Genomic DNA, 9,012 nt, shown 5'->3' with positions numbered 1-9,012 from the left:
CCGTATTATAAATAGCGCCCCTTGTTATTGTTTCAAATTCAAACAACAAAGGAACGAAGTCCATGAGCGAACTGAGCGGCGAAGCTAGCTGGCCCTGCGAATTACACTACTGCTCATGAGGTCTCGATATCAGAAGCCTAGATAGATAGCCAGCCAGCCAGCCAGCCATCTAGTGACAGCTAGCGATAAAAAAAATGAAGTTACACTGTCCGTTGATATCTTCCCTCCCCATCACAAGATTATTCCGCCACGTCCACGATCCCTCTCTCGCCCTCTGTTCGAATTCTCCTCGCCATCATCATCATCGTCGTCGTAATCGCAACCTCCCTACGCGACTCACCTTTCGCCAACCGAACCCTTTTTGCCTTTGCCTTGCCTATTTCGTCTCCCTCTCCTTCATCGGGTTCCTCCTCCTCATCGCCCTCCCCATGAGACGACACTCCTTCTCAATTGATCATCCGAGGCGGCCTAGCCACCTTGACTTGTTCTTCACGTCCGTGTCGGCCAGCACGGTGTCTAGCATGGACACGGTGGAGATGGAGTCCTTCTCCAACTCTCAGCTCATGGTCCTCACCCTCCTCATGCTCTTCGGAGGCGAAGTATTCACTTCCACTCGACCTCATCTTCCTAACCTCATCAACCACCACAAGCACCCAGGCCAACAGCGCCAACAATCAGCAGGAATTGCTGGATTGCTGGGCGACGGTTGTTGATGGCCGCCAAGCCGAATGAAATCCTCTCGCGCAACAAAGATTGACGCCCTCGGGTCGCGATTCGTCCAACAGCAGCAAAGACGTGGCAGCTGGATCAAATAATAGGACCAGCTCGGTCAGGGTCTTGGGGTGTTTAGTCTTGGGCTACTTGGTCCTGGTCCACGCAGTTGGGTGCGCTCTCATGATGGCCTACTTTGGCCTGTTTGCTGGGTCGACACGGGCTATGCTCGTGCAAAAAGGGATTCGGCTCGACTTGTTTGCGCTCTTCACCACAGTCTCATCCTTTGCCAACTGCGGGTTTCTCCCCAACAACGAAAACGTGGGGTTATTCAGAACCTGCCCCGGGTTCCTAATGATCGTCGGCGCCTCTCAGTGTGCCGGCACACACCCTTGTTACCCGCCTAGCTCCTGAGGGGCGCGGTGCTGGCGTTGAGAAGGATGATGGCGAGCAGAAAGGAGGAGTTTGACGAGGTACTGATCACGTCGAGGGGGGATCATGAGCCTAATTTCTTGGTCATGAGTGGGCCCGAGTCGGTCATGCTGGGTGCGACCGTGGGGGGGCTCATTCTGGTGCAGGCCCTGCTGTTCTGCTGCATGGAGTGGGGATCCCCGGGGTTGGACGGGAGAAGGTGGTGGGGTCAAACTCCTTCCATGTCCATTCAACGCTCGACACGCCCGGAGAGTCAGTCGTCGACCTCTCCGCTGTCTCTCCGGCCGTCTTGGTTCTCTACCGCTAGTCATGATGTAAGGGCTTCTACTAACTAGCTACTATATAGAGAGTTTGATTTTATGTCAATTGTATAAGTTGATGTCCACCAAACTCCGTTCTTTACGTCATGTCATTATATATTAATATCAATATATACTATAATTAATAATATAAAGAGAGAAAATGGGTATACCTTGCTACCAACGGATCCTTGGTAGTGATGTGGACACATCTTTGTCCATAAACATCACACCTATGAAGATGGGCCTCACTAACTCTCGAAGGTGTGATGTGCTGGACAAGATTGTGCATAACCACATCACTACCAAGGATCCTTGGCCCAAGTATACCCATATTCCTCATAATATATATACTAATATATATATATATATTATATATGTATATAATAAATATAATGTATACCGTATATTATACATATTATATATAACCTCTTCATATCTTTCTCGCTTCATATCTTTCATGAATCCCAAGACAATATGAGTGACTAAAAAGTTTGGTGAATAACATTTTCCTATCCACTTAAGTTGACATAAGAAGAAAGTTACCCCAATATAAGTAGAAGAAAGTTTCTCCAATATAAGGAGAAGAAAGTTTCTCATTTTATATATATCTACTCCTATGTACAAATGGGAGAATCCAAGATTTACTGTTCATACTACAGTAAATACTACAGTAAACATTAATACAGTATTTACTACTGTAGCACACGGGACACTGTAGCATTTTAAAAGAAACATTACTGTAACAGGGGCGGCAACTGTAGCGTTCTTTAAAAATATTATAGCATTAATACTATTAGGGGTGTGCAACGGTCGGTTCGGTTCGGTTTTTACCAAAATTTGAACAACTGAACCGAACCGCCTATAATTCAAAACCGAACCGAACTGTTGCAAGTCGGTTCAGTGTGGTTCGGTTCGGTTTGTTCGGTTCTAACTTCATCAAACTTCTTATCAAACAACAAACTGTGTTAAAGAAAAAAAGATATCAACAAAGTAGGAGATTATGAAGCATTAAACACTGATATAATGATATTGTTTTCAACCCATAATGATTCAGAAAATTAGTTTAGGGTTTGAGTTTTTGACTCTTTGGGGACGTGTCGGGTAGGGTTTGAGATCAGAATGGGTAGTATTGCACTATATTCTGTCGGTTCGGGTCGGTTCGGGTTGAAAAGTTTTCAAACCGACCCGAACCACCCTACTCATAAAACCGATTTTTTCGGGTCGGTTCGGTCGGTTTTTTTGGTTTGGACCGAACCATGCTCAGCCCTAAATACTATAGCACGGGTATATTGTAATAATTTAAAAAACGTGGGATACTGTAGCAATTCAAAAAAATATTACTGTAACATTAAAAAACATGATTATTGTAGCATTGAAAAAAATTATCGCCAGCACGAACAACACACTAGTATACATATATTCCTCCCCCTTCCGCGGATCGGATGCGTATCCAATCCATTTACAGGAGCACAAACCATGCGAATCCCCTCATTTTGGATTCTCAGCAAAAAGGGAATACTCCGCTGAAGAATTATATACGTACACTTCTTTAATTTGCGTCCCAGACGATAGGCTTGATATTAATATTTGTACAAACTTCCTCGCCCCAGGATGATGCACGTAGGCGTCACAATCTCCACGAGGATTTGGTATTGTTATGTGTTAGTGTTTTGAAATGAAAGGGATTCGGGTCCTCTCTGTTATTAAAAAAAATAGCGAATGAATCATCACTTAATCATAATAATTAATTACTTAGTAGATGATTATAATTTTTTTAGTGCAAATTAGGAATGAGTGCAATACATGAGGATATAGTTAATGTTATATTTAGGGTATATCACAATCATTCATGATATAATCAAAGGTTAAAATTAAAAGTAGTGGTCGTCTCTCCTACTCTTTTCTTTGTAATGGAGAGGGTCCAAATTCTTTTTAAAATGATTAATTTCACAAAATCCTAGATTTTTAAAAGGTTAATTTCACCCCCAAAAAAAAAAAAAATCTTTAGCTAGTGTTGTATATAACCTCCCTGAACTTTATTTATCTCACGTAATCCCACTGATTTTTGGGGTATCTCAGAAGACTCCCCTAAACTTTGAATTTTTCTCATCGAACCCCTATATGAAATTTGCAAATAACTAAACTTTTCTCAAGAGGAAAAAAACTCAAAAAATAGGGAAGAGTGTATGTTGTCTGTAAATAACACCCTATAGTTCAGGAGGGTTATGTGAGATAAGTAAAGTTTACGGGGGTTATGTGCAACGACCCCCAAGTTTCAAGGGGGTTATGTGAAATTAACCCTTTTTAAAATATAGTTCTACCCTATTAGCAAGCATTATATTTACTGATTTGTTTGGTTTTTACATTTAAATAAGATGTTCCGCACGGAAAGGCCCATTATAAGGAGATGGACTAGGATAATCTCTTGAGGCCTAATTGACTCAAAAATAATCAATCCTTGAGTCATGCGTCCAAGTAAATTAATTTAACCATTTGTCCATTTTATTACTTTTCCTAAGTGAGATTAATTTCACAAAATCTAGTTAGCATGTGCATTCAATATATAGTGTTTAGCAATATTTCTCAACTTATTTGTTAGCATGCTTATCATTCTTGTGAGATGTGACTGACCAATTATTCTAAAATGTCAGTCACAAGAATGGATGATAAGATGAATGATAATAAATACTAGTAATTGAAGGAACATTAATTACCTATGCATAATAATAATTATTATTATTAATTGTTTCCTTGTGGATGTTAATTAGTTCGGTATACACTTGCACACATAACTAACCGTTAATGATCATGCCTAAATAGTTAGTGGATTAGTACTTGGCAGTACACAGGCATGCGCCCAAAAGATTCGTAGATCCCCTAAGGAGGATGACGTGTCCACTTGTCCAACCAACCAGAAAAGTACAAAAAACAGAGAAATTAAAGTTTCTCATTTTATATATGCACATATATATATATATTCCTCCCTCTTCCGCGGATCGGATGCGTATCCAATCCATTTACAGGAGCACAAACCACGCGAATCCACTCATTTTGGATTCTCACCAAAAAGGGAATACTCCGCAGAGGAATTATATACTGCACTTGTTTAATTTGCGTCCCAGATCGACGATAGGCTTGATATTAATATTTGTACAATCTTCCTGGTCCCAGGATGATCCACGTAGCCGTCGCATTTTCTTTCTTTTCTACTTTTACGGACCCAAACCGATCGAGTCAAATGAATCCCAGGTGCACAATCTCCACGAGGATTTGGTATCGTTACGTGTTAGTGTTTTGAAAGGGATTCGGGTCCTCTCTATTATTAAAAAAAATAGCCAAGGAATCATTACTTAATCATAATAATTAATTTTTTAGTAGATGATTATAAATTTTTAGTACAAATTAGGAATGAGTCCAATACACGAGTGTAAAGTTAATGTTATATTTAGGGGTATATCACAATCATTCATGATATAATCAAAGGTTAAAATTAAAAGTAGTGGTCTCTTCACTTTTTTCTTTGTGTATTGGAGAGGGTCCAAATTCTTTTTTAAAAGGATTAATTTCACAAAATCCTAGATTTTTAAAAGGTTAATTTCATAACCCCCCACCCACAAAAAAAAATCTTTAGCTAGTGTTGTATATAACCTCCCTGAACTTTATTTATCTCACGTAATCCCACTTATTTTTGGGGTGTCTCAGAAGACTCCCCTAAACTTTGAACTTTTCTCATCGAACCCCTATATGAAATTTGCAAATAACTAAAACTTTCTCAAGAGCAAAAAACTCAAAAACTAGGGAAGAGTGTTTGTTGCATGTAAATGACACCCTATAGTTCAGGAGGGTTATGTGAGATAAATAAAGTTTACGGGGTTTATGTGCAACGACCCTTAAATTTCATGAGGGTTATGTGAAATTAACCCTTTTTAAAATCTAGCTCTAGCCTAGCGGCTAGCATTATATTTATTGATTTGTTTGGCTTTTTACATTCAAATAAGATGTTCCGCACTGAAAGGCCTATTATAAGGAGATGTACTAGGCTAATCTCTTGAGGCCTAATTGGCTCAAAAATAATCAATCCTTGAGTCATGCGTCCAAGTAAATTAATTGAACCATGTGTCCATTTTATTACTTTTCCGAAGTGAGATTAAATCCAAACGATATGCAATTTTTTTCTTTTATTTTTCGATACAATATGCATTTTTCTAAACCAAACCAGCAATTAACCGAATTGATGGGGGAAGTCATTGCTTCGCGCTGATATAATGTTTTTTATTATTATTCTTAATTATTTTATATGTACTGAAAAGAGGTATATATGATATATTTACTAAAAAAAGAAGAAGCGTGATATATAGTTCAACAATTATAACGGAAGCTTAGATCGTCCATTGAATTAGTATAAAGAAATTAAAAGATTCGAAGTTCGACAAAACATAGCATGCACGACTGAAAACTATAAAGTCACCAGTAGTAGTACTATGATATATATATACAAAACTAATGGTGGAGAAATTAACTTCCAATTAAGTTGGTTACCGATCTATAGGGCCCAACACGCTAATATTGGGCGATTCTTAATCTTTCTCCTTTCTTCTATGTTTCGCTTTTTAAGCAAATTAAAAGGTTTTCCTGCCTGAAGCATATAATAAAAAGGATCTGCTGCATGGCTACGCGAGGCCCTCACCAGACATGTTAGTGCAACACTCTTACCATTTATTAATTACTTATATATTATATGTTTAGAAGCTATAGCTAGCTCCATAATATATATATATATATATAGAGAGAGAGAATAATGGAGGTGAGCTGGCAGCTCACCTCTCCCCGTGAGCTGCAAGTGTATGACATGTGAGCCCCACACCGATGTGACTAGTAGGGGGCTCACATGTCATACACTTTGCAGCTCACGCGGGAATGTGAGCTCCAGCTCACCTCCTTATTCTCATATATATATATATATATATATATATATATATATATATATATAGAGACGAGAGAGAGAGAAGGAGAAATGGGTATGCTTGGCTTACCAAGCCACAAAATTTTGTGCTTGGTAGTGATGTGTCACATCCTCATCCCACTCACTACTCATGCTAAATGTGGTCCCATATATTGAATGAGTGGAGGGGGGATGTGCACACATCACTACCAAGCATAACTTTTGTGCTTGGTACCAGCATACCCATATTGCTCATATATATATATATAATAATATATATATATTATATATATATATAATATATATATATATATATATATATATATATATATAATATATATATATATATATTATATTATATTAAGGAAATAGTACAGTAGTACTAGAGCACCTGTTAAGCACCGATACAATTAATTGGTATCTAATTATCTCCATTCAGTAACTATAACAATATATCGATCTTTGGCGATACGATCTTCTGTTATTCTTTATGATATCCATTCTATCGGCACCTTTCCGTCTTAAAAGGGTGTCATAGCCAGCTAATTGTTATAGTTACTGCTTTGATTTGAGAATCACTATTTTGACGTTTTGAGCCAAACTTTTAAAAAAAATTAAGCAGCTTTTTCCACCCTTTTTTGTGAGGCTAAAACAAACATTTAAAAGGAAAAAATACATTTTCCAATAGAAACATGAAAACGTACGTTTCCAAAAGGGTTTTAAGCGTGCTTTTCGACGTCCCTTGTTCTAGAATTTGCATATATATTACTAACAAAACACAATGCAACGATGAAAGAATGAAATGCCAATTAGTACTGTAAATTGTGCATGACAAATTAACCGATTATATTTATAAACTGTGTTAACTAATTTGAATTAACTGCAGGTATCTTCCTGCGCACACAACGTTCCTCCCAGTAGAGAAAATTGGAAAAGGTATAAAAAAAGATGCAGGGGATGAAGAGGGTAAGGAGGAAGAAAGCTTTGTAGAGAAGTTGATATTTTCACAGCTGTCCTATTTGTCCATCTTTACCATCATCATCTGTATCACCGAAAGAAGGCAAATGTCTCGAGACCCCTTGAACTTCAATGTTCTTAACATCGTCTTTGAGGTCATCAGGTATGTATGTATGTATGTATATGCGATCTATATATCTTAGTAATCACTACGCAATGACGTACGTACGTGTAAATAGTTAATTAATCGGGATGGCTTAATATCTGGATTTATGATTGCATATTATATACAGCGCATACGGGAATGTGGGGTTCAGCACAGGGTACAGCTGCAAGCGACGGCTACAAGCTGAGGATCAAAGGCTTTGTAGGGATTCAGCGGTAGGCTTCTCCGGGAAATGGACCAGAAAAGGGAAGCTAGTCCTCATTGGGGTCATGATATTCGGAAGGCTGAAGAAGTTCAATCTTAACGGCGGAAAAGCTTGGATGATTAGATAATTAACTATATAAGTTACTACTTATAATTAACTAACTAATATTGTACTTGTTAGTTCTACATAATATATAATAGGCTAGCTAGTGGTGGTATTAGTTATTATATCTCTTCTACGTACATCAATACGCATACGATGTACTGTGTGTACGTATAAGATCGATTGCAATGTATATATAGTTTCTTGTAAATTAACAAATTTTCTAACGGACGCACCTATATGCGTACGGCTTTGACAAGTCAGGGTGCTTTTTTGACACCGTGGTTCACGTGTGCGGTAATTAAGCTTTACCACATCTGGTAATATATATGTAAGTCATGTCTTGCTCAAAATGAATCGCAAACGTCCAAATACAACTACTAGCTTAGTAGTAGGCGGTCGTGATTTTGATGGTAATTAAGCTTCGACCAAAAGAATTGGGTTTGAAAATGTAGGGTTCATTTCCATTGTTTAGGAATGGCTACAATTTCAATTCTAAAAAAAATTTTAATTTCAAATTCTTTACTTTTTTAGGAGGATGTTTGTAAATATTTGGATATTTTCTCAGTTTTGAATTTTCTTTAAGGGGCTTTGTGTATAGTTCACGGGTTTTTAACAGGCGGTTTTTGTACTTCTCGAATTTTAAGTATTTGTTTCTGCAATTTTTGGATTTTAGGGATTTTTTTTTTTTTTTGTGTACTCTCTGATTTTCAAAGAATGAATTGCAAATTCGAGATTTTTAAATGGACATTAATTGAGGTGGGGACAATGAGGAGAATCGAGTGAGAAGATCACAATTTGAAATAACACGGCCTAGCTAATTCGGTCAATTTCAGATCGTCTTAAACATTTTCGCGTTTAACACTTTTTAAATGGAACAATCTGTTGAATTCAAGTGAAAGCAAATTTGTGTGAAAGTGTCTTATAAAAAACAAAACAAAGTAGGAATTGTATAGCAGAATGAGAGAATTAGTTTTCAAAAAAAAAAAAAATGGCAGAGCTACAGCTCCTGCAATTTTCATTTCTTTTTTCCCCCAACTTTCAGCAATACATAAACTTCATAAAAGACCATTCTAGAAAAGCATTACATCTAGAATAAGTTTCCATAAGCATAGGAGAGTGCAAAAGACACAACAGCTCGCAAAAAAACATTCAATACAGTAAACAACTGATTTTAAAAATTGCAAATTAATTC

The 9,012-nt window shown here is 37.5% G+C and overlaps 1 pseudogene; it reads left to right on the top strand.

Annotated features, from left to right (window-relative positions):
• On the top strand, positions 91–8,043 carry LOC109842635 (annotated as a pseudogene).

This window comes from Asparagus officinalis, chromosome 5, assembly GCF_001876935.1.
Source record: "Asparagus officinalis chromosome 5, Aspof.V1, whole genome shotgun sequence".
Classification (NCBI taxonomy): domain Eukaryota; kingdom Viridiplantae; phylum Streptophyta; class Magnoliopsida; order Asparagales; family Asparagaceae; genus Asparagus; species Asparagus officinalis.
The sequence above is the reverse complement of the archived record's forward strand: the minus strand, read 5'-3'. Positions and strand labels throughout refer to the sequence as shown.